The 24,199-nt window shown below is 36.2% G+C and overlaps 1 long non-coding RNA gene across 1 annotated transcript in view; it reads right to left on the minus strand.

Moving 5' to 3' along the window:
* LOC307194653 overlaps positions 1-24,199 on the minus strand; it is a 493,721-nt gene that overhangs the window by 124,126 nt on the left and 345,396 nt on the right. The window lies entirely within an intron of this gene.

Below are 24,199 nucleotides of genomic sequence, written 5' to 3' on the forward strand. Positions count from 1 at the left end.
CTGGAACTGCCTAAGAGGCAAGAGACCATTGTTTCGGGGTGCACCAGGATAGGGGATTCAGAACACCACCTAAATGAGATCCTGAGATGGGCACGAGCCACGGCTATCAGCTCAGACACCAGAGATGGGCGTGAAATGCTAAGGCTGCTGCTGCAGCCACCAAGAATCTTGTGTGCAAACACAGGTCACTATCCACACCTCCCCTCCTGGAAGCCTATGCAGCCCGCCACTGCCAGGGTCCTGTGATCCAGGGACAACTTCCCCGGCATGCCTCAGGCTGTTGCAGCCTCATGCAGGCCTCTGCCGCCACGGGCACACCCAACATTCCATACCCCTCCCTTCCCCTGGACTGAGTGAGCCAGAGCCCCTATTCAGCCACTCCTTTAACCCCCTCCTGTCTGGGTGAACAACAGATGCCAGAGGGCGACCTACATGCAGAGGCAGGGCCAAATCCAAAGCTGAACTCCAGGAGCTATGCAAACAAAGAGAAAAGGAAATCTCTCCATGCACGCTCAGGAGCAGCGGATTAAATCTCCACAGTCAACTTGATGTTCCCTGCATCTGGGAAATATGTCAGTAGACAACAAATCATCCCCAAACTGAGGCAGTGAACTTTGGGAGCAACTGTAGACTTGGGGTTTGCTGTATGCAACTGACTAGTTTCTGATTTATATGTTTATCTTAGTTTAGTATTTAGACCTTATTATCATTGGTAGATTTGGTTACTGATTTGGTGGCTTTCATCCTTTTTCTAATATATATACACAAATATTCTTTTTTCTTTTTTCTCTTTTTGTCAGTGTATATGTGTATGCTTCTTTGTGTGATATTGTCTGTATAGGTTTGCTTTCACCATTTGTCCTAGGTTTCCGTCTGTACATTTTTTTTACTATAGTGTTTAGCACTTGTTATCATTGGTGGATTTGTTTCCTGGTTTGGTTGCTCTCTTCCTTTTTCCTTTTTTAAAATTACTTTTATTTTTTTATTTTAATAATTCTTTTTAAGTTTTTTATTTTAATAACTTTATTTTATTTATTTTTCTTTTCTCCATTTCCTTCTGAGCCGTGTGGTTGACAGGGTCTTGGTGCTCTGGCCAGATGTCAGGCCTGAGCCTCTGAGGTGGGAGAGCTGAGTCCAGGACTGGTCCACCAGAGACCTCGTGTCCCCTCATAATATCAATCGGAGAGAGCTCCCCCAGAGATCTCCAACGCAAAACTAAGACACAGCTCAACTCAACGACCAGCAAGCTCCAGTACTGGACACCCCATGCCAAACAATTAGCAAGACAGGAACACAACCACAACCCTGAGCAGTCATAAGTTCACAGACACCCCAAAACACACCACCAGATGCAGTCCTGCCCACCAGAAAGACAAGATCCATCCTCATCCATCAGACACAGGCACCAGTCCCCTCCACCAGGAAGCCTACACAACCCACTGAACCAACGTTACCCGCTGGGGGCAGACACTAAAAATAACAGGAACTATGAATCTCAGCCTGCAAAAAGGAGACCCCAAACACAGTAAGGCAAGCAAAATGAGAACACAGAGAAATACACAGCAGATGAAGGAGCAAGGTAAAAACCCACCCGACCAAACAAATGAAGAGGAAATAAGCAGTATACCTGAAAAAGAATTCAGAGTAATTATAGTAAAGAGGATCCTAAGTCTTGGAATAGAATGGAAAAAATACAAGAAACGTTTATCAAGGACCTAGAAGAATGAAAGAGCAAACAAACAATGATGAACAACATAAAAATGAAATTAAAAATTCTCTAGAAGGAATCAGTTGCAGAAAATGACTGAGGCAGAAGAACAGATAAGTGACCTGGAAGATAAAATAGTGGAAACAACGTCCACAGAGCAGAATAAAGAAAAAAGAATAAAAAGAATTGAGGATACAGTCAGTGAACTCTGGGACATCATTAAACACACCGACATTCGAACTACAGAGGTCCCAGAAGAAGAATAGAAAAAGAAAGGGACTGAGAAAATAATTTGAAGAGATTATATTGGAAAACTTCTCTAATATGGGAAAGGAAATAGTCAATCAAGACCAGGAAGCGCAGAGAGTCCCATACAAGATAAATCCAAGGTGAAACATGCCAGCACATATTAATCAAACTATCAAAACTTAAATACAAAGAAAAAATATTAAAGGCAGCAAGAGAAAAGCAACACATAATATACAAGGGAATCCTCATAAGGTTAACAGCTGATATTTCAGCAGAGACTCTGCAAGCCAGAAGGGAGTGGCCCAATATATCTAAAGTGATGAAAGGGAAAAGCCAACAACCAAGATTACTCTACCCAGCAAGGAGTTCATTCTGATTCAACGGGGATATTAAAACCTTTAGAGGCAAGCAAAAGCTAAGAGAATTCAGCACCACGAAACCAGCTTTACTACAAATGTTAAAGGAACTTTTCCAGGCAGGAAACACAAGAGAAGGAAAAGACCTACAATAACAAACCCAAAACACTTAAGAAAATGGTAATAGGAACATATATATCAATAATTACCTTAAATGTAAATGGATTAAATGCTCCAAACAAGACATAGAATGGCTAAATGGATACCAAAATAAGACTCATATATATGCTGTCCACAAGAGACCACTTCAGACCTAGGGACACATACAGACTGAAATGAGGGGATGGAAAAAGATATTCCATTCAAATGGAAATCAAAAAAAGCTGGAGTAGCAATTCTCATATCAGACAAAAGAGACTTTAAAATAAAGTCGCTTAAAAGCGACAAAGAAGGACACTATATAATGTTCAAGGGATCAATCAAGAAGAAGGTATAACAATTGTAAATATTTATGCACCCAACATAGGAGCACCTCAATACATAGGGCAAATGCTAACAGCAATAAAAGGGGAAAACAACAGTTACACAATCATAGTGGGGGACTTTATCACCCCACTTTCACAAGTGGACAGATTATCCAAATGAAAATAAATAAGGAAACACAAACTTTAAATGACACATTAAACAGGATGGACTGAATGATATTCATAAGACATTCCATGCAAAATCAACAGAATACACTTTCTTCTCAAGTACTCATGGAACATTCTCCAGGATCGATCATATCTTGAGTCAAAAATCAAGCCTTGGTAAATTTAAGAAAATTGAAATCATATCAAGTATCTTTTCCAACCACAATGCTATGAGACTAGATATCAATTATAGGAATATCTGTAAAAATACAAACACACGGAGGCTAAACAATATACTACTAGATAATCAAGACATCACTGAAGAAATCAAAGAGGAAATCAAAAAATACTTAGAAACAATGAAAATGAAAACATGATGACATAAAACCTATGGGATGCAGCAAAAGTAGTTCTAAGAGAAAAGTTTCTAGCAATATAATCCTACCTCAAGAAACAAGAAACATCTCAAATAAACAACCTAACCTTACACTTAAGCAATAAGAAAAAGAACAAAAATAACCCAAAGTTAGCAGAATGAAAGAAATCATAAAAATCGTAAGAAAAGAAATAAATGAAAAAGAAATGAAGGAAATGATAGCAAAGATCAATAAAACTAAAAGCTTGTTCATTGAGAAGATGAAGGAAATTGATTAACCGTTAGCCAGACTCATCAAGAAAAAAAGGGAGAAGACTCAAATCAACAGAATTAGAAATGAAAAAGGAGAGGTAACAACTGACACTGCAGAAATACAAAAGCTTATGAGAGATTACTACAAGCAACTATATGCCAATAAAATGGACACCCTGGAAGAAATGGACAAATTCTTAGAAAAGTACAACCTTCCAAGCCTGAACCAGGGAGAAACAAATCATATGAACAGACCAATCAGAAACACTAAAATTGACACTGTGATTAAACATCTTTCAACAAACAAAAGCCCAGGACCAGATGGCTCCACAGTCGAATTCTATCAAACCTTTACAGAAGAACTAACACCTATCCTTCTCAAACTCTTCCAAAATATAGCAGAGGAAGGAACACTCCCAAACTCACTGTATGAGGCCACCACCATCCTGATACCAAAACCAGACAAAGATGTCAAAAAAAAGAAAACTACAGGCCAATATCACTGATGAACATAGATGCAAAAATCCTCAACAAAGTACCAGCAAACAGAATCCAACAGCACATTAAAAGGATCATACAACATGATCAAGTGGGGTTTATCCCAGGAATACAAGGATTCTTCAATATTTGGAAATCAATCAATGTGATACATCATATTAGCAAATTGAAGGATAAAAACCATACGATAATCTCAATAGATGCAGAAAAAGCTTTTGACAATATTCAACACCAATTTATGATAAAAACCCTCCAGAAAGTAGGCATAGAGGGAACTTACCTCCACATAATAAAAGTCATATATGACAAACCCACAGCCAACATCGTTCTCCATGGTGAAAAACTGAAACCATTTCCACTAAGATCAGGGACAAGACAGCGTTGTCCACTCACACAAATATTTTCCAACATAGTTCTGAAAGTTTTAGCCACAGCAGTCAGAGATGAAAAAGAAATAAAAGGAATCCAGATTGGAAAAGTAGAAATAAAACTGTCACTGTTTGCAGATGACTTGATACTATACATAGAGAATCCTAAATATCCTATCAGAAAACTACCAGAGCTAATCAATGAATCTGGTAAAGTAGCAGCATAAAAAATTAATGTACAGAAATCTCTTGCATTCCTATACAATAATGATGAAAAATCTGAAAGGGAAATTAAGGAAACACTCCCATTTACCACTGGAACAAAAAGAATAAAACACCTAGGAATAAACCTACCTAAGGAGGCAAAAGACCTGGATGCAGAAACATGTAAGACACTGATGAAAGAAATTAAAGATGATACAAACAGATGGAGAGATATACCACATTCTTGGATTGGAAGAATCAACATTGTGAAAATGACTATACTCCCCAAAGCAATCTACAAATTTAATGCAACCCCTATCAAACTACTAACGGCATTTTTTACAGAATTAGAAGAAAAAATTTTCACAATTTATATGGAAACACAAAAGACCTGGAGGAGCCAAAGCAACCTTGAGAAAGAAAAACAGAACTGCAGGAACCAGGCTCCCTACTTCAGACTATACTACAACGCTACAGCAATCAAGACAATATGGTACTGGCACAAAAACAGAAATATAGATCAATGGAACAGGATAGAAAGCCCAGAGATAAACCCACACACATACGGTCACCTTATCTTTGATAAAGGAAGCAAGGATATACAATGGAGAAAAGACAGCTTCTTCAAAATGTGGTCCTGGGAAAACTGGACAGCTATATTAGCTGTAAAAGAATGAAATTAGAATACACTCTAACACCAAACACAAAAATAAACTCAAAATGGATTAAAGACCTAAATGTAAGGCCAGACACTATAAAACTCTTCGAGGAAAACATAGGCAAAATACTCTATGACATAAATCACTGCAAGATCCTTTTGACCCACCCCCTAGAGAAATGGAAAGAAAAAAAACATAGACGGGACCCAATGGAACTTAAAACCTTTGCACACCAAAGGAAACCATAAACAAGACGAAAAGATGACCCTCAGAATGGGAGAAAATATTTGCAAACAAAGCAGCTGACAAAGGATTAATCTCCAAAATATATAAGTACCTCATGCAGCTCAATATCAAAAAAACAAACAACCCAATCCAAAAATGGGCAGAAGACCTAAACAGACATTTCTCCAAAGAAGATATATACACTGCCAACAAACACATGAAAGGATGCTCAGCATCACTAACCATTAGAGAAATGCATATCAAAACTACAGTGAGGTATCACCTCACACCAGTCAGAATGGCCATCATCAAAAGATCTACAAATAATAAATGATGGAGAGGGTGTGAAGAAAAGGGGACACTCTTGCACTGTTGGTGGGAATGTAAATTGATACAGCCACTATGGAGAACAGTATGGAGGTTCCTTAAAAAACTAAAAATAGGGGCTTCCCTGGTGGTTCAGTTGTTGAGAGTCCGCCTGCCGATGCAGGGGACACGGGTTCGTGCCCTGGTTCGGGAGGATCCCACATGCCGCGGAGCGGCTGGGCCCGTGAGCCATGGTCACTGGGTCTGCGCATCCGGAGCTGCAACGGGAGAGGCCATAGCAGTGAGAGGCCCACGTACCACAAAAAACAACACAACAACAAAAAAAACTAAAAATAAAACTACCATACGACCCAGCCATCCCACTACTCAGCATATACCCTGAGAAAATCATAATTCAAAAATTCATGTACCACAATGTTCACTGCAGCACTATTTACAATAGCCAAGACATGGAAGCAACCTAAATGTCCATTGACAGATGAATGGATAAAGAAGATGTGGCACATACATACAATGGAATATTACTCAGCCATAAAAAGAAAAGAAAGTGAGTTATTTGTAGTGAGGTGGATGGACCTAGAGTCAGTCATACACAATGAAGTAAGTCAGAAAGAGAAAAACAAATATCGTTTGCTAACACATATATATATGGAATCCAAAAAAAAAAAAAAAAGGTTCTGAAGAACCTAGGGGCAGGACAGGGATAAAGATGCAGCAGTAGAGAATGGACTAGAGGACATGGGGAGGGAGAAGGGTAAGCTGAGACGAAGTGAGAGGGTGGCATGGACATATATACACTACCAAATGTAAAATAGTTAGTGGGAAGCAACTGCATAGCACAGGGAGATCAGCTCGGTGCTTTGTGACCACATAGACGGGTGTGATAGGGAGGGTGGGAGGGAGATGCAAGAGGGAGGAGATATGGGGATATATGTATACGTAAAGCTGATTCACTTTGTGATACAGCAGAAACTAACACACCATTGTAAAGCAATTATACTCCAATAAAGATGTTTAAAAAAAAGGCAAAAAGAAAAATGTCGGTAGCACTACCAGTTGTGTTAACTTATTAGCATTTGCATTTGCAGTCATTGCACTGATTTCTGGGATGAAGATCACATCAGACTATTAACTGTCAATTAGTACTCTGTAACAAACCCCTCCAATCCTGAGTTGCATACCAAAAAAAAAAAAAAAGAAGGCACTTTATTATTTTGCAGTGATATGTAAATTGGCTGGTGGCTCCTTTGATATTTCACCCAGGCTCTCTTAAGCAACTGCATTCAGGTGGACAGTTAGCTGTGGCTAGAATATGCAAGATGGCCTAACTTAATTTTTAGGCAGTCAGAGCTGACTTTTGGTTGGGTCATTTTAGTTCTTCTCCATGTAGCCTTCCATCCTACAGTATTTTTGACTGGCTTCTAAATGGTGATTCTCATGGCAGCTGAGAGTGGCAGCCGCAAACACTCTTAAGGCCCAGGCCTTGGAATCATTTTCTATTGGCCAAAGCAAGTCAGAAGGTTAGCCCATTGTTCAAGGGTCTGAAACTGCTGAGATACAATGCCCTCAAGATCCTTAGAAACACTTTTGGCAGACTGAGAAGGTAAATGAGGCACCGATTTAAATCTCTCAGAGGTCTTAAAAATCTTATAGGCACAGCCATGGTGACATCTTTGTCCCTTGGGCTCATTTTATGTTGAGGATTTTTTACTGCTAGGCAGAATGGAAGCAGCTACTTCCAACCCAGCACACTCTCTGGGACTTCTGTATTGTTTCTAAATTTTAATTGTAAATCATTTCCTCCCTCAGCTCTTTTTGTCTTTCAATATCTTATGCACTCTAAACCAATCTGCATTCTCAACTTTCTGTCTGTATTTGTCCTCTATCGTTTTCTGTTTATTATGTATATATTCTACCTTCAGTTCCTGTAGTCAATATTTTTGCTAATTGTTCTTCCACAACATCACATTGGATTACCCTTTCTCTAGCCTCCAACAGTACCTTTTCCAGCCATCTTCCCTGTCTTTGCTTACAGATTTCTCACTGCTTTTCCAAGTTCTCCTGTCACCCAGTCCTAAAATCAATGGCACAATTATTTCAAGATTTTGTTATAGTAGCTCCCAACTTCTAGGTACTAGTTTCTATAACTATTAACTATTGGTACAAAAGAAACCACACCAAACTCAGTGAGTGGCATAAACCACAAATATTTATCATTTCTCATCAACCTGTGGGTTGGCAGGTGATCTCCCTGCTGATTTACCTGGCTGACCTCAATGGATACTGGAGGATAAACTGGGCTGTGTAAGGGAGAAAAAATAATTTTCCACCTACCCTTCTAGTTATTACTGAGTCCCTGTAATAAAAGACAGATTAAAAAGGGAAAAATGAATATAAGGTTATGAAAATGTATACATCATGAATACCTGGGAGATACCCAGAAAAAATAAATAATTCAAAAAGGTAGCTCAGAATTTAGACTTAAATGTCATTTTAAGAGAGAAAGGAAAGGAAATATGTAGGCCTCTTAGGGGAGAGTAAATGACTTTTTGGAAACATAAATGGACCCTTGGAAGAACAGATGGAAGACATGATAGTTTGTGACAGTTTTTCTGGGTGTGGTGTAGACTTCTAGTCTCCTCTGGTGTGATAAGAAGCAATCTTTTCTGGTTGATTAAACTCCCAGGGAGGGAATTTAAGAAAACTGAGCTCCTTTTAAAACATATGTCTTTAGACAGGGGAGTTCATAGTAAGGCTATCTCTGCATTTGCTGTTTTTCAAGTGCCTGTAGTTCAAAATAATCAATACGCCAAAGTGGCATATTTGGGGGTGGTGTATTCTGCTACCCTTCAGCTATAAGGTACAAGATGGCTTCACTCACCTAATCCAAAAGTTGGTGCTGTCTCTCCTCTGTGACAACTTGGTTCTCCCAGTTGTCTCTTGTCTTTCTTTGGGCTAGACCAGCTTCCTTATACAATGGTCTTAGAGCAGTAATTTAATAGAGCAAAGGCAAATACTGTAAATCCTCTTGAGGTCATAGCTACTGAACTCACACAACATAATTTCCAGCATATTTTATTGGTTAAAGGGTGTCACAAGGCCAGCCAATATTCAAGGCATGAGGAATTAGACTTTATCTCTTGATGCTAGTTGCTACAAAGAATTTGTGGTCTTATTTAATCTATCATAAAGATGAATAAAATCATGAAGGTGTCTGGAAGCATAGTATTCTCATTAAGTTTAATTTTTAAAATGTAAATACTAAAAGAGAAGAGATAATCATAATTTTTATATTGAGTTTTTGCAGAAATAAAAATGGGTAGTTAACTTCTGAAAAAAGGAAAACAGTTTCTCCACATTAATAATGTTTTTCTTTATTTTTACTGTGAATTACTTGACAATATTTTGGTTTTAATTTTCTTGAACAATTTAGGCATTCCAAAGATGAAAATTGTAATAAAAAGTTTCCTGGCTTGGAGACTTCTGCTTTTCACAACAAACCTGAGAGAGAACCAAAAAAAAAAAATATATAGCTTTGATGGGATTCTTCATAAAACAGCTCCCATTAGTGCTGCCAAAAACATAGTACGGATGAGTTGGAGGCGTCACAAAAAATTATTTGGCTTATGTCCATGTAATTAAATGTATAAGGAGATTTAAAGTCCATCTGACATTCTGTTATATATACTGCTGAAAAGTATTTTCATTTTCTTCTCTGCATGTAAAGTCATTACCATTTTTACATATTTTTTTCTTAATGTGAACTTTTTTGCAATTTAGTTTTGTTTATTCAGGATTATGTTTGTGAAGTTTGTACAAATTGATGTCACATGGGTGACATTAATTTCTGTAACTATTTTAAAGCGTCCCATCTTGTATAATATATTTTAAATGGTTTATGCATTCTTTTATTCATATTGTTTCAAAATTTGCTGTTATAAGCAACTCTGTTATAAATATTTTTTTATATCGCCTATGTACTCATGCAAAATTTTGTCTAGCCGTGGAAATGCAGTTATAAGATAGGAACATATTCAAGTATTCTAGACATTGCCAAATTGTTCCCCAAAATCATTGTGACAAGTTACTTTCCACTCATCCAAAGAGTACAGCTGTCCCATGGGGTCCACATTATCACCCAACAATTGACATTGCTGGATATTTTGACTTTTAATTTAAATGTGTGAACTGATATCTCATTGTAATTTTTTTTTTTTTTTTTGCGGTACTTGGGCCTCTCACTGCCGTACCCTCTCCCGTTGCGGAGCACAGGCTCCAGACGTGCAGGCTCAGCGGCCATGGCCCACAGGCCCAGTCGCTCTTGGGATCCTCCCGGACCGGGGCACGAACCCGTGTCCCCTGCATCAGCAGGCGGACTCTCAACCACTGCGCCACCAGGGAAGCCCTCATTGTGATGTTTTAATGTGTAATTTCTCTTATTACCATTGGTCTTAAGATGATTGCCTTTTTCTTGTTGATTTGTAATTCTTTATATGTTCTGTTATATATAACATAATTATATATATATATATATAATTTTACAGTGTATTAAATGGTATGGCTCAGTGGGAATTGTACTTCTAAGCCACGAAAGTCAGTAATATTTGTCTAGGTACTGAAAAGTCTTCCCTATTTTCAAGGCATCCTTAGTGTAAATAAAAATAATTGATTTTAAACTCATTCACTTATTGAACAAACATTGATGCAGGCTTCTGCATGCCTGACACTGCTTATGACTGGGAATAAAGAATGAAAAAGATACTCTAATTGCTGACAGTCTAGGAAAAACAACCCTAAAATATGAATAACTTGAGTATAATTTGAGGAATACAAATGCTGTTTAGTGAATACATGATAGGACCACATAAGTAAACAGATGAGGTCAACTAGTATTGTTAACGGAGATGGCACCTAAGTCAAACCATAAACAGTAAGGTGATATTAATTGGTCAAGTGTTTCAAAATCACCCTGATTATCTCAATCCCCTGTGATTCTGTTGTAAATATGAGATTTTCAGTTCCCACTAGAGATCTACTGAATCCAAATCTTTGAGGTTGGGTACCTGTAATGTATTTTTTAAATCTCCCATGTGATTTTGAAGACGAGCTGTGTTGTTGAAACACTGAACTAGAAAGATGAGAGGTAAAGGGCATTCTTGGCATGGAAATAGGATAGGGAAGATGCGGAAGTGTGACTAGGCTGAGCCTGTTCTGGGAGTTGCAAGCAGGTCAGGATGGCCGTCATAAAGAGTGTAAGAGGGAACATGGCAGCATAAAAGCCTAAAAGCTAACTAGAAACCAGATGGGCAATACAACTAGTAAAGAGTATGACATATAATAGTTGCTCAATGAATACTTGTTGAGTGATGGCTAAATCAATGAATGAATGAGTCATTACACCTTTATATGCTGTGGTTAGAGTTTATGTCTATCTTGAAGTTTATGAGGAACCAATGACAGATTTCAAGCCAGGGGGTGGAAATTTGAGATTAAATTAACACAAATGAAATATTATTCTAAAATGACAAAGAAGCCCATACATTTTGTGAGTTTCTTGAAGACTTTCTGGAGCTGTGACGGTGCACTCATAAGTGACAGTTTTCCCAATTCTTATTAATCTTTTATTCAGCGTGCTTAAAATCAGTGCAACTGCTTATAAAATTTCACTAAACCCATTAAGAGAAGAAACAATTCAGGCCTGACACAGAAAGGACTGACTGTCTTATTTTCCACTTGTTGTGAGAAACATGACATGCACCACAGGAAGAAAATAATCATCTTAATTTTCTGTCATTGTAATGAATAATTTAAACATATAAATGATACTCTGAATATTTTATTTTATAATGGAGCATATCATCTCTTTCGGTTTTGGCAGCATGCTCTTTTTTTTTTTTCCAATTCAATTTTTGAAATGCTGTACCTTGGAAGAGCACTCAGCTGATTACAAAAATAGAGTAAAAACCCTTCTAGTCCTCCATGAATAGTAGGTAGATAGAAAATATGAAGAAAAATAGAGAAAGAGAAGGAAGAAATGAGTGGGAATCACAGTCACCTTGAACCTTAATTTATCTAATTTTCAATGTGCCTCCAGGGCTTTGGTGTGAAAAAGCAACTTAGAGGCCAAGATATCTGATTCAGTTATTTGGAGTGCTCCCCTCCCGTGGGATGGATGCCACTTTAAGGATGAATCACTTGAAGGATGCCAGAGAAAAGAAGCCCAAGAGAGCACATGCTCAGGGGGAGTATGAAATTAACTCAGGATCTACAAGTAAATGAAGGACTAGGGGAACTTGGTCCTGCAAACCAAATAGGATTGGATCCAGAGCAGTAGACATTGTCAACATCAAACCCTTGATTATCTTCAAGCTAGCTGTTACCTGGGAAGATATGAGTTACCACTTGTATCTATTTTAAAGATAAGTTCCAAATTTCTTATTATGGTGTAAAAGGCCTTTCTTAATCTGGCTTCATACTCTCTCCTTCAGACTTCATCTCATTTTTTGCCTCTCTTTCTCATAAAACTTTATTATGTGCTCTTCTGCAACATTATCTGTCTCTAGCTGCTACATCTTTTCATGTGTTCTTCCCTTTGCCTGGGGAACATTTTTCTCTTTATTTTCTTTTTCACTGGGATAACAGTTACTTGCTTCTCAAAATATATCTCAGTCTTAATTTACACCAAGATCGCTAGGATGCCCTTCTGCATGTTCCCACAGTACCCAGTGCTCTGTGCAGACCAATTTATTCAATTTGTTTAATTAAACAAAGAGTCCAAAAATAAAGACTCTCCAATATATTCTAAACTGGGAATAATCAGTTCATTGCCTTTAGGGGGACAAGAAGGGGATACAACTAGTAGAAGTTCAGGTGTAGTAAACAGGAAATGGTGGAGAGCTATGGACTTAGACATGGCACATCCTTCAGGGAAAACTCTGATACTCAGTTTTTCTTATAGCTTTCCTTGACAAACAAAATATATTTGTAAGTCAAATGAGTTTGTTTTACAACAACTACAGCCTTGGGATCACATATCATATTTTACTTTGAGTTAATTTTATAACACAGAACTGGCACATAAGAGGGCTTTATAAATACTGACTGACTGAAAAAAAAAATGACTGACTAGATGAATGGGATTATTCCTGATCTCCAGTAGTCCCAGCTTTCTGGTTCTTCCCATAGACATTTCAGCTATTAGTTGACACACTGGGAGGTGATACAGAAGATGAAGAAAGCAAATGAGGGATGACTTTTAAGTATTCAGTACCAGATAGGTATAAATTTAGGACCTTGGATATACAAGTTACAAATCTTGAAGTTTTTAACTAGAACGAGACTTTAAAAAATATTCATTTCTAGCCTGAAAAAATAATATGATAGGATTTCTAGTTAAGAAATAATTAGTATTGGTTAAGGTAGCTTCTATTTTTTATTATCTTGCCAGTGAAGTCAGGATACTATTCATATTTCACATCCTCAAAAGTCAGCATTTTGGAAGAGTCAATATAGTCTTGACTTATTATCCAGTTCCTCTGTATCCAACTTATTTATTTTGAAGAAGATTGTGTATAGTCAGTAAAATAAATAGAAAACTGTAACTAAAATAATTATTTTTTGAAGCATTAAATTCTAACTGGATGCTGTTGCCTGAAGGAGATTCTGAGCTGAGGTCTCTCATAAAGGACAATTAGAAAATATTAAATAAAGAGGTATTAACTATATATTCCCAAAATATAAAAAATACATGACCTACTTATGAGGTCAACCAAAGGATTAAGAGAATAGAAAATTGAATATTCCTCACTATGTGAGTCAACGTTATTTAATGCCATGTCTTTTGTTGTCAATTTCAGATACAACCAAGAATACGCATCCCACATTTAAAAAATATGAGGGCTAGGTGAAAATCACTGACCTGATCTAGCATAACTAAATTAGGTTCCTGGACCCAACTCCAATGTGTGTGCATGTGCATGTGTGGAGGTTTCCCCATACCAACATGCAATTCTCAAACACAGGTTGCATATCCTACAACTCAAGTCATATCTGACACTATCTCTCGGAGTTAGCAGCTGGTTCTACAGGTTAAGGGTTCAGTTCTGCAAGACTGCCCCCCCACCCCGCCCCGCACTTCAGATGCCAGTTGCAAGCCCATGTTGTTACCTGTACTTCTGACCACTGGCTATAAATCAGAGGTTCCCATGCCCCCTTCCTCGGGTTTGACTAATTTGCTAGAGTGGCTCACAACTCAAAGAGACATTGTACTTACTAGATCACCAGTTTATAATAAAAAGATATTACTCAGGAACAATTAGATGGAAGAGAGGCACAGGGCAAGGCACTGGAAAAAGACACGCAGATTCCATGCCCTCTCCAGGAGCCACTGTCCCAGCACCTCTAAATGTTCACCAACCCAGAAGCTCCCCAAACTCTGTCCTCTTGGGTTTTTACAGAGGCTTTATTACATAGTTATGACTGATTAAACCATTGCCTATTGGCAATTGATTCAACCTCCAGGCCCTCTCCCTTCCCTGGCTATCTGGGGCTGGAACTGAAAGTTGGTTCTGGCAACCAGCCCCCATCCATAGGTGCTTTTCAAAAGTCACCTGGCTAACATAAAGTGCTGCAGACAAATGTGACAAAGACACCTTTATCACTTTTGACACCTAGGATATTCAAAGGTTTTTGGGAGCTAAGAAAAATGAACTGTGGATGAAGACCAAATAGATATTTCTTATAAATGATATTACAATGCCATTTACCCTTTTGTAGTTTCATTATCTTGGCTCTTATTCCCCTTTCCTGAGAAAGGAATATCACTGCTAAGAAAGACTGTATTATCTAGTGTATGTGGGTGTGTTTTCCTTATTCCTTTCTAAGGAGTGTCCATATGCACACAAGAGTTGGACAGGTTTAAGTAACTGTGTCAGTGGAAGGAGGGGGAAGCTCTAGTAAAGAGGATTTATACCTCCCTTATCCTTTTTCAATTATTTCATAATGTGGCTACAAGTTAAAGTTTTTTTTTATTATTTTAACTATTTTCTTTTGAAGCTATATAGGTAGTCTTCTTTAAGTGAACATTTTGCTGAAGGCATGTTATGCCTGTCCACCAGTCCATGGTCAACTGAAGCCATTTCCAGGGCCAGGAAATTGAATTAACTCAAGGACTTAATGAAATAAATGAAGCCAGTAGTTAGCTCTACTGTTAGTAGTACTAGATAGTTCTACTAGGATGCATGGTTTATGACGGTAATCAAGTCCAAGGGAATGAGGTTGTTTTACCCAGAAAACACTTCCCTCAGGCTACTTACTGCCTTTTGGTTATTGGATTGAAGTTGGCTATTCACATTTATTTTAACCAGGTTTCGGAGGTAAGAAAATATTGGGGGTAGACGGAAAATAGTGTAAATAGGATTAAGCTTGAAGAAAAACTTGACAGACACAGGGTCTTGTAAGCCCCATGAGAGAGAAATGCAGTCACCAAGATGTGGCTTTAATTTATTTACTCAAAGCAATTTGCCATTAGCTGACAACATCCAGTTTTTCGTTTCTAGATGTTTGATAGACACAGAGGGTTTGAGCAGATTTTAGCTTTGTCATTTAGCCCTTACTCATATAGCCACCATAAATGCATTGTTATGACTTCAGCAAGCACTTAATATCATAGGTTTTTTTCTTACAAAGCTCTGTACACAATGGATTTTCAATAAAGATGTATCTTTAGTAACTCAGACTTCTTAGACAAGTGTTGTGAATTCAGGTACGGAGGCAGATACCTCAACACTGTCATCTACTAATTCTCTCACTATTCTCATAAAGTAAACATTTTAGGATTTTCACATATATCATAAAAGATGCCATTTGTTTACCACAATTTATTATGTCATTCTCAAAAGGCTTTTTGATGTTTCCCTCAAGTTATTTCAATGATAAAGTGATTAAGTATTCTTGTAGTACTCAGAGAGTCTTAATGCACTTATTACCTGAAAATTTGGGTTAAAGTTCAGGGAGAAGTTTCAAACTTGAGTTATAAAATACAACCTAACCTTAAATAATTGAAAAGGAAATAAATGGGATAAAATGTTTCCTTAAAAGTTTATCTCCTAAATATAAGCCCACATCACTCTTTCTTTTAAAAAAGATGGTTTCATAATTTTCTTAAAAGTAATTCCTCACTTTTGTTACATATAGGATATTCAGTCTAAAGCTATTTTTTTGGATAAGAGTAATTTTCTACACAAGGCTAAAATAATTTTATAAATTATACAAGAAATAATATCAAAGATGCAACTCATTAAGACAGCTAACTGATAAAACCTACCTGATGCAAAAGTCTTTTTCTTCAAGTCTTTACATTCAAGTTTAAGACATTTTAGGTCTTTTAAGTCTTTACTACAGAAGTTCGAGAGGCCTAAGATTACACCTTGAATGCTAAAATGTTAAGGCCATGTCTTACGTCTCTATAATTTAAATTACATTAAAGGAGCTCAAAATATTATATTTGCCCACAGTAACTGTTTTAGTACATGCTCAAATCCCTCAAAAGTACTTTTTAGCACAATGTATCATGTCTGCATGGTAGAGACACACTAAAGTCAGAGACCAAGAATATTTTTATCAAATTATATCTTTTCTCTCTCTTTATAGACAAAAGCATGTCCAGCTGAATTGCAGTTAGAAATATATGTGTCTGTGTGTGTGTGTGCGTTTCCATGTGTGTATTTGAGTACACGTATGCATCTGTTTTGTTGTTTCCAAAGGGGAAACATCTCCTTTCTGGGATTTTTGGTTGTAGGTGTATAACGTATTTTCAGGAGTTCTGGCTTCACTAATTTTTACATCCTCTATTCTCAACTCTTGGGAAATGAGGTTTGGTGTTAGGACTCTTAGCCATACAGGAAAATATGGCAAAGTGTAATGATTTTTACAGTAACTGATTACTAGGTCAGGTAAAACTAACATGGATGAAAGCTAATGTTATTTAGGGCACTGAAAGTATTCTCCTATTTCTTTTAAATGTTTTAATATATGTTAAATAAGTATTTAATAAATGGATGCTCAAAGTCCTTCAGGAAGCATTATGGCTTTCATTATCAAAGGCAATGATGTAACTCAGTATTGCTAAGCCTCTTTCCTAAAAGTAACTTTCAGGCAATAGGTGGCTTCTCCTTCTGAATAGATTCTTCAAAAACTGAATAGCTTCTTCAAAAACAATAGGTCCTAAAAACAATCTCTAAAAATAATTCTAAAATCCAATCTCTCCATATTTTTAATGTTTCTATTTCACATTGGATTTCAGCAGTGAGAATAATTGGAAAATGTCTACTCAAAAAAAAAAAGATAAAAAGCTCACTTATTAACCTCAAAAATTTATAGTTTAATATTAATAAAGTGATACAGATGTTTACAATGAGTTATTACCAAATAAATTAATAAGGGTCAATTTTTACCCAACATTTCAAGAAAGCTCAAATTATGTGACTCCACAGACTGGATCAATATAATGGTTTTGCTTTCAGTGTTCAAGTTTTGTCCTTGAAGATTGATTTGCCACTATAATTACTGCCAACTTTCTGTTCATCATTGTGTCTTTTCTAGATTTGGCAGCCCTATCTTGCATAGGGTTTAAATAAGGTAAGAGTCACTGTTGAACATGGATTCCTGGCCTCAAAATGATGAATGTGTATAATGGAAGTAAGAAATGAAGTACTTCAGAGATAGAATAACACAACTGACAGTTTAATAGCATGTTATCTATATATTTTAGAGGTAATCTAACATACAACCGCTTTATTTTATTAGTGAGAGCAAAGGATCCATAAAAGCTATCTGACCTGCTCAAGATCACAAAGCACATTCTGTCAGGCAGTGTTAAAAACTGGGTGTCTTTGCTAATAGGAATCCTTTCCATTGAAACTGTAAGATGACCATCTGTTTACTGTTATGATCTACCAAAAATTAGCCATGTTTAAATCAATTTATCCATGTAATCAGTCATCCAGTGGGCATTTATCTGAACCCCTTTTACTCGAGGTTATGTCAGATAAATAAAAATGTACAAGATTTTTGGTTGGTCCCAGGGAGAGTTTACAAGACTATGAAATTTCAGGCAGAATGTGTTATTCACACAGAAGAAGGGTTAAATTCATCCAGGAGTTTGAAAATAAATAAATCTCCAAAGAAAAACAACAATTTTGAGTCAATCAAATAATAATTTCTTCCGTTTAAAGTCATATTCACTTCAAATGGACTCAGTTTTCTTTTATAAAGTATATTTGTGTTTTCCTAAATGAAATGATATGATGTCTTAGATTTGCTTCAAAATAATATAATATGGGTTATGTGGGGAGAGTGTGGGGATGTAGAGGAAAGAAGATTGGTGATGGATATATGTGAATTTATTATAACATTCTCTTTTATAACAATTCAAATGTTTTCATAATAATGAGTTAAAATATATAGTTTTCCGTGTATTTTAATGTCATCTGGGCTATTTCTAACCAAACATTAGAGATCTGTGGGGAATTATCTTAAGTTAAGCATAATTCAATTGTTGAGCTCACAACACATCTCCCTGACTTTCTTCCCCCATAATGGACCCTTCTGCATTCATCTCTTAAAAATGCTACCTGACATAGAAAAAACATAAACGTCTTCTTATTATTGGTTTTCATTTTTCTGTATTTTTTCAGGCTTTCCAACTCTAGGGAGAATAAATCACACATGTTCTACCCACTTTCAAGGCGTCTACAAGATTTGAGAGGTACTGGTGATGAAAACACTTTGCAATCTGTGAAGAGTTAAAAAAATGTTACTCATCATTATGATAAAGATGAGCATAATGATGAAGATGCTGGTAATTGCTCTAATTGGTTTTCTTTCTGTTTTATCTCATGCAGCCACATATGTAATTAAAGCTCTTCTTAAGTCAGTGTAGATGTTAATCAGTTGCTTATAGCAATGTACTAAATCAGTGGAATTCTGATTATAACTTTCATTTAAGCTATATGAACACTGGTAAGTTCCAAATCTGCATCTGAACAATTTTTGTTACACCTAGACTAAAATTAAAAGAAAACACCATTTTATTAGATCTCAAGATAGAGTGTGATTCATTTTAACTCTGAAAGATTTTTTATTTAGTCCTTGAATGTTTTTGGCTAATTGGAAGTTTGGAGGCTTTCTATTAAAGATCATCATTTATATGAATGAAAAAGCTAACATTTGTATTAATTTTATTTTCTATTATAATTTTTGTCCTCAAAAGGTCAGGTACCAATTTTTAATGTGTTTTTCATACTTTAAGAGAATTTTCTAAACTACCTGAAGTCTATTCTAAAGCAAAGAAATTGAAAAACATTTCATGGATTTTCCAAGTTTTTTCCTAAATAACCATAATGCCTTTATGGAATCTAACTGAAATAAGAGCTATTCTACAATGATGCAGTGATATAATTGTGACAATCCACTTTTATCACCCTCAGTATCATCTTAGTTGATATAACTTAACATGAAAAAGAGCCCTCATATGTATATTTCACAGTGAAATAATTTATTTCTAAATTTAAAAATACTAAGACAATTAGTATTAAAATTCATATTTAAAATTTATAAATTTACATGAAGTAACAAATGTAACCCTATTAAGAGAGATGAAGTGGAGTCAAAATAGTAAGACAGTGTGAAAGTTAGATTATTCAACTCACAATTAGCTCCAAAAAGTGAGTAGGATTTTTTAAACCTAAATTAAGTAACTGAGTGATTCAGTTCACATATAATAGTTACTGCCTGAAAGTTTTTAAGAAGTTAATAGAACTTGTTAATATCTGTAATCTTATAATTCATTTTTAAAATATATTTTTAAAATCTTACTTAAAATATTTAAATATACAAAAAATATAACAGACAAAATGTTAATATATTTCATACTTGCATCTCATCTTTAAAAACTAAATACAGCTAACAACAAAAGCCTCTCCCAGCACTCCATTCTTTTGCCTTGTCAGAGGGAACTACAGTCTGATATCAGCATGTACCTTTTCTGTGGATTTTTTTTATGCTGTTACCACATATATCTATACCATTCATAATCACGTTGTGTTGTATGTGCTTTAAATTAGTAACTTTATATCATACACAGCACTTCACTTCCTCAGTTCTCCAAAATCATAAGTAAAATCACAATAAAGTTAGATGACAAGGTTAGCTAGGCCTATTCATAGAGTACATTTAGAGAAAAGCTCCCTTTTTGTCACCTTTTCATTAAAAAGATATTTGAGAACATGAAACAAGAGAGGTTAATATAAACATTCACAATTTGTGTTAGTTACCTGTAGCCAAACTTGTAGCTTTCATGATCTAGTAAGCAATTACTCACTCCTTGGCTCTGTCTCTTCTTAAGCAATATGAAGGTGATAAAGAAATACATTAGTGTGAGAAATTATTAGGATCCGATAGGACACATGTAACTAAGTCAGTGCCTTTGCATCATTAAATTCATTTCTTTATTTATTCTCTGAACTGGTAAAAATGAGTGTTTGGGGAGATGTGGATCTGACATCTGTTTCATTCAATTTCATTATATAACTGAAAAAAGGAAAGCAGGAAAATGAGCTTACCAATTACAAATTGGTACAATGCAAATGTTCTTTGGAAGTCAGTTATTTGGAATTTGACAGATATGTTTCCATAGACACAATGTTATATGCAATGGTTATTACCCATTCAGCACAGGAAAGTCTATTAAATTCATATCTTGGGTCCAAAGTTTAGACCTCTGTTCAAATTATGAAAGTGCTACCAGAAAATCAATGCCATATAATATCAATTTTAGTTTTGGGGCACACTTAAACACGCCTGCAGCAATGGGTCAATAACTTCTGTCCACAGCCTCTGTCTCTATCAAGCACCAGGAGAAAGATATCTCCAGTTACAGATTCTGGTAGTGACTGACAACACCTGGGGTTAAGAATCCAGCAAGTAACTTAAGAATTAGCAGCTTGAGTGGTCAACCCTTCGATGAAAGACGACCTAAGGAAAACATCAAAGAAGAAGGCTATAGGAGAAAAGGCCTAAGGAATTATGAGTCTCAGGGACCCCTGATACCATGTGTCTACATCCTGAAATAGTTTAGCAGTTACTTCCTTTCTCTTATTTCACTTGCTTTAGGCATTGGCCTGATGTTCCCTATTTCATTCTTTCACTCTTCCTTCTGACAAATTTTTCTCATTCTCTCTTTCAATGGAGGAAAGAAATCAATCTGATTATATAGTCCATTTTCAGAGTCAAATTCAAGGGCCATTTGGCCAAGTCTCCATGAATGAAAGACCTCAAATTTTGACTTCTATTTTTATCATCAAATAAGTTTATGCATACAGTCATGAGAACACATTGAAAGGACTGAAAGATGGCACTCAGAAACTTTTATTTGTTAAATTTAAACATTTAAAATATCATCATATTTTTAATATTGTCTTGTACTTCCTTGGTTTTAAATATACTTGGATCTCAAAAGTATGCCTGAGGACTGATTTTTTCTTAACTCTGAGAAGGCATGCCCATACCCCACCACTCCTAAAAACAAGAAGAATTGCTCCTTTTAACTTTCTTTTTGTAGTAATAATGTTCATCCTCCTCATTTTATTTTTTTGAAAGACAAACTCCTGCATGAATGCCACTGCTTCTCCTCCTGCAACTGGGAAAGACATCCCTAATTGATGAGGATGCTCTTTCTTGTGCACTGGTGTCAAGCCTTTCTAAACATAGCATTCCAAGGAGTCACTAATGATTTCTCAGGTAGCAAGTGAGGTGAACTATACTTGCGACCTCCAACATAGATCCTATGGGAAAAATCAAATCAAGAAATTCACGAAAATGAGTTTTCGAGTATACCAAGGACTGAAGATTTAATTAACTCTAAGAAGAAGAAGAAAAACAGAGGCTCTGTCTTCCTAAGGCATCAAATGAGCCAAATATGAGGGAATGCAGGATGTAGAAAAATGTTGAGGGAGTATGAGTGAACTGAGAAAAAATAGTATAGGGAATTGAAGATGCTACCCTGAGAACTTGGAGGTGGGGAGGAGAGGCATTAAGAGTATATTTTTTAAGTTTATTTTTATTCTCCCCTATACACTCTCTTCCAAGTCATTCCTGTTCTTTCCAAAGTAACATCCTTCTTGACCAGCCCTGTGTAATATTAGGATATTAGAGTTGATATAAATGTAGGGGCTACTTAGAAGTAGTAGGTAGAGAAGAAGGGAAAGAAATACCAAAGAGCAATGGTGAAGAGAGGAATGTAATCACTGTGGTCTTAGGATCAACTTTTCATGAATAGTCATTCATAGATAAATGACACATAGATGATGATGAGTGCTTGTAGTGGCTTGGAACCCAAACAAGTATAGTATCCTTTATGAATTTTAATAAATTTCCTAATCTACTATGTGTATTTTTCTTGCTCTTCTAAAAGAGATGCACTGGGATCTTGCAGCATGGTGCCCGGTGGCACATGATCATCTTTAAAGGACAGGACAATCCCTTGACACAGAGGGTTCTTATTGTTGCTGCAGGAATCTGGAAAGTGCTCATTGTATCTCATGAACATTGAAATTCCTGGCAGTTTCCACAATTGATAAATTAGGACAATATCACAATAGATAAGTAAAGAGAGAAAAAAAAAATCTTTCAAATGTTACTGTTATTTTAAAAAGAAAACTAAAATAATTGAACAGCAAACATAGGGTACTAACTGCTATAATAGGTAAACCCCAAATCACAGATGCCAAAATGAAGTTTATTGGTGGATAGCCTTCTACATGAGCATTCAGGAACCCTGGTTTGTCCATTTTGTGGAATTCCCATGATCAACATTCAGATTCCAATGTCACTTTGTAGGTCATCTTATTTAGTTTTCCAGAGGGGAAACAATCACTATAGGTTCACTGTGGAGGTCTTTATGGTCTAAATCTGGAAGTGGTTCACATTTCTTTTGCTGCATTCCTTTTGCTTGGACTTAGTCACATGAACACAACTAACCACAAGATGTGCTGAGAAATGCAAGCTAGTTGCATGTCCAGAAATAAGAGGCAATGGATTTTGGTCTCTTCCACAGCCTACTGTAGGCCTACTGTGTGCTATGAACTGTGCTAGACAGAATCTGTGTGTTTCTTATATAGTCCTTACAACTTAAAATGTACATAATCTCTATTTTATAGATGTAGAAGTTCAAGATTATTTGGATTTGATCAGGATCATTCAGCTAAAAACATCAGAACTAAAATTTGAGGCTGATTTCAAAATTCAGTCAATGGATCCCAAAGGTCAGTCCATGGACAGCTTCAATAAAATTATTTAGAGAGCATGTTTAAATATAACTTGATGGGAATAACCCCTGGAGATTCTTATTCAGTAGCTTTGGGTTAAAGCCCAGTAAAATATATTTTTAAAATCTCCCTAGGTGGTTCCAGATACGGGCCAGAATTGGGACCAGCTGCTCTAAGTTTTCCTGAAATCAACCACTGAATGGACACTACAGGGGCATGAAAATTAGCAATAATCAGTTGCTCTCATGGGGCATAAATAATAACATCAGAAACCCTCTTTCTTTCAATCTTTCATTAAACATGAAAAGAACACTGAAGTATTCAATAGCTTCTCAGGACAAACTGGTAACATGATGATGATGTTTGAATGGTGGCATTTGTCCATATGGGAGTGAACTGAAGGATATAGTAATTTCAAGTGACATTATTCACAGAGCAGCCCTGAAATAATAAGTTTGGTAACAACAATCAGATCATTACTCAGCTGGGTGGCATTTGAATTAGTATCCTAAAAAGTTCCCACTGTTTTGTTTCCAAAGCTGAGTCTTGTTCTTAAAACACCGTGAAAATTAGTGTGACTGGAATGATAATGGTTAGACAACATTTTCCTAATTTCTCCAACCTAAAAGTATATGGTATACTTAGTCATCTTACCCTAGATTTGGGCCATTCTCTTAAAAGTACTGGAGAAATGTAGAAACTTTGTTAAAGGACATTTTCTGTTTTGGGCTCTTTGATATTAGTGTAATCTCCCACTGTTAATCTTCAGAGTACATCTGAACTCTTAATCTAACATTGTTCTGTAGCAATTCAAATATCAAATAATCCTTCAGGACCAATTCTGTTAGTCTTTGTGAGACTATTTTACAGCTCTAGAAGTAAAAAATAAAAAGTGCATCCTATCGTTTGAAGTTAGGGATTTTACTAATGTGTGTGTGTGTGTGTGTGTGTGTGTGTGTGTGTGTATGTATGTAATGTATATGCATATATGTATGTATATATGGATTCTAAATTGCCAAAC

This window comes from Stenella coeruleoalba, assembly GCF_951394435.1.
Source record: "Stenella coeruleoalba genome assembly, chromosome: 11".
NCBI lineage: Eukaryota > Metazoa > Chordata > Mammalia > Artiodactyla > Delphinidae > Stenella > Stenella coeruleoalba.